Consider the following 4,018-nt stretch of genomic DNA (forward strand, 5'->3'; position numbering starts at 1 on the left):
AGCCCGGAAAATTTATCTTTTTGGTTTCGAAGCCCGACTTTGCAGAGCCCGGTTTCTCAATAAAACTCCCGATTTTATTAGAAACAATCGTTTTAGGAAACGAATTGCTGCCCGATTTTCACCAAAATATGTGAGTGTGTAGTTACTTTCAATTTACACATAGATATGAAGTATTTATCTTGAAATACGTGTTATGTGTAAATATGCTAATTGTTTATTCGAGGTGACGGTTGAATTGATGTTTTATACAAGTTTTAAATTGTATATGCTTTTTATCTACAAAATGTGTTGGGTAGAACATGGGTAGATATAATAGTTGTTGTGTGATAAAATGAAATAATGAGAGGCCTCGTTATATATGTTATTGATGATCTAGTCATCTAGCGGAGTATAGATGACGACCACGGACTATTCTAGACAGTCCAGTGGAACACTAGCAGGCTAGCAACCTGTAGGTGTTTATTCGAACTGTGTGTTTATTTGAACTGTGTGCTCACCAGATGTACTCCATCCCCCACATGGTTGCCTTTAGGACATTTATTGCTGAGGAATCCCCTTAGCAGTAGTGTCCATCCCGATGATAATCCTTAGGCTAGGTCCCTTGTGATAGGTGTTTAGGGACGTAAAGTGAGGACAACGGGAATGGGTAATCAGGGTTATTGTTGATTGGTGAACTTAATAAGTATATTATTATTATGGGTTGAAAAACCCTATATGCTCACCAGGCTCCCAAGCCTGACCCACTCAGTTTTATGATCACAGGTAGTGGACCCCGAGCATAGTCGGAGGATGACGAGAGATTTTTGGATTATAGGTCAGTAGTTGTAAATAACTGTTGAAAGGCTTATAATGTCTTGTTTATGCTTTTGATCTGTATCGGAATATGACATCCCGAGGTTTTGATGTATATATGGAAAATATATACCTTCTTAATGAAGGATTTTGATAAACTTTTATCATATGTTGTTTGGGGACCAATTCCGCAACATCTTATAAAAAGATTTCTCTGATTTTATTTTAAAAAGCATAAATTAAATCGGTCTTTTCTGGCCGAGAAATATGGGGATGTCACAGTTGGTATCAGAGCATTAGTTTAAGCGAACTAAGAAATTGTAGAATTTCTAGACTTGAACTTAGAATGCTAAGTGATGATTGTGAGATGAGTGTCTACTATATTTTAGACACGAGCACTATTTTATTTTAGGGAAGATGCCTAAAATGCCCTTATGTGCTAAATGCTATGTGTTTGCCATGCGTGCCATTATTTGTTCGGATCTATGGTCTGTTGCCGACCGAATCTGGAAACCTTATGTGTGTAGGATTCTAAGCGTATGATTACGAGATTAGAACTAACATGTAAACGTTTCGGAGTGATAAGGGAATTGAAATGTCTAACAAGAATAAAGACCTAAATTCGCCTTATTCGGTATATAGATTGTAATGGCAAGAACTCGGAGTGGAGCTGGAAATGCGAACAGAAACCAACAACCTCAACCTCAAGTGGAGGAACAGGTGCCTATAGTAGGAGCCGCACCCGAACCCATCACCATGGCTGGAGTACGAACCATGATTCAGACCATGTTGACTGAACAGAGGGAGGAATTGAGGCAAATGTTGCTGAACGACAGGGATGAACCTTCAGTTCCTGTTGAACAACGTGAACTAAATGACGATCGATCTGAATGTAACACCGTGAATTTTCAAAATAATTTTTCACAAATATAAAAACATTTCTCATTTAATTTTCATAAAACATTAAGTTTAAAATCCCAATTCACATCATACAAAATCCCAAGATCATATATATATCAAAAATCCCATGCGTGTGTACAGATCAAGCCGGCGCCTTCCGACGGTCATCGCTAGTACCTGAAACAACAACACTAACACTGTAAGCACGAAGCTTAGTGAGTTCCCCAAAATACCACACATAAAACACATATTAGCCACTCGAGGCCATAACTCTATGGGTCCGTGCACCCAAACTCTGTGAACCCTCAGGTTCTAACTCTGTGAACCTTTCGGTTCCAACTCTATAAACATGCACAGCATAAATCACATAGAAATAATGCAGTACAACACATCACATACACATAGCATATAAATACTCTGATCACATAACTCTGGTTACTTACTCAAGGTAAAGTATAGTGAGAAGATTCACCTCGCGTATCTCGGTAACTCACGAATCCTGGAAATCCCTCGTGCTCGATCCTCCGAGCTCTAATCCTCCTATAACATCATATGTCTCTAATTAACACTTTTTACCACTAAGGTTGACTACCCCTAAGAAGTCAACACAGGTCAACTCTAGTCAACGGTCAACGGTCAACTTTGACCGGACTCGGCAAGTGCACTAGGGCGACTCGGCGAGTCTAGACGTTTTCACCAACTCTCTAGGATTCCCTTTTTGACACGTCGAGTATTCCCCTGACTCGACGAGTTCCACCTGGTAAGAATCGCGGGGCCACCCCGACTCAACTCGCCGAGTCTCAAGAACAACTCGGCGAGTTCCAATCCGACTCGATCCACTTGTCAACCCTCTCTAACTCTCCCTGACTCACTGAGTCAACCCATAACTCGGCTGGACCACTCACTGAGTGGTTAAGGACGATCTTCATGCTACTCGCCGAGTCTGTTCTTCAGACTCGGCGAGTCCATGCCATGCATCAACTCAAACTTGCTTCTGAGGTCAGATCCGCTCCAACAACTTATAGATCTGGCCCTCCTAAGCATATTCATCACGTAAAGTCCATGACTTGGTGCTCATAACACACTCCTTGACTCACAAATGGTGTTTTGACCTCAAACACAAGGACCCCAATCCAAAACCCCCATGGATTCATAAAAAGCTTGGGCAAAGGGACACTCTGGACCTCCAAGGGTCCAGATCTAGAACCTAAATCGCTTAAGGGACCAAGGAAGCACTAGATCTAGCCACAAAAGGGCTCAATAAGCCCTAAATCAATATAAACACCAACATAACAGAGAATAGCTCGGAGGTAGTACCTCAAATGCGATGTTCTGGACCTCAAATCTTCAGGAAGTGGATCCTCTTGATTCCCCTTAGCTATTGCTTCCTTTCCCTTGCAAGATTACACCTCCAAGATCAACAATGGCTTCTTGCTTTGCTCCAAACACTCAAACTCGCTAGGGTTTCACTCAGGGGACTGGTGAGCACAAATGACGACCTTAAGGCCCTTTAAATAGGTCCCAAACCCGAGAAATTAGGGTTTCATTAAACAGCGCGGACTCGCCGAGTCCATACCTTAGACTCGTCGAGTCCAGGCGCGAACCCGCGTCCAGAATCGCGATCCTACTCGGCGAGTCTGAGCTCCAACTCGCCGAGTCCCCTCACAAAACATCAAAATCATAAGCATAAAAGATACCTGGAAATCCAGGCTGTTACACTGAAGAAGGGAACAACAGTAGATCTGTTGGTCATAGTGAACTGCTTGTGGTTGGGAGGAATAACCACGAGGGTAGAAAGGAGAGAAATGGGTGCAAGTATATGGACTTTATGACTTGCCAGCCATCGACCTTCAATGGAAAAGAAGATCCTATCGGAGTAATGGACTGGATCTCGGAAATGGAGTTGGCTTTCATGAATTGTGATTGCCATGGCAAGTTACAAACTATGTTTGCAGTATGTCAGTTCAGGGGTAGTGCTGCTCGTTGGTGGAGCACTTTGGGGAAAACCCTAAGCCCTAATGAGCCACTGCAATTAACTTGGGCAGAGTTCTTGGTGCACTTCAAGCGCAAGTACTGCTCGACCCAAAACGTACTTGAGTTAGAAAACCAATTTCTAACGTTGCAGAAGGGGAGTATGACCGTTGACGAATATACGAATAACTTCACAGACAAAATGGAGTTTGCTTTGCGTATTGTCGCATATGAGTTGGCAAAAATAGACAGGTACGCAAAGGGACTTCCATGGGAGTACGCGGTGCCAGTACGTCAGGCACTTACTTTGGAGGCAGCTATCTGGGCTGCCAAGTCTGTGGAGGACATGATTAAG

This window comes from Lactuca serriola, chromosome 8, assembly GCF_051521515.1.
Source record: "Lactuca serriola cultivar US96UC23 chromosome 8, Lser_US96UC23_V15, whole genome shotgun sequence".
In the NCBI taxonomy this organism is placed as follows: Eukaryota; Viridiplantae; Streptophyta; class Magnoliopsida; order Asterales; family Asteraceae; genus Lactuca; species Lactuca serriola.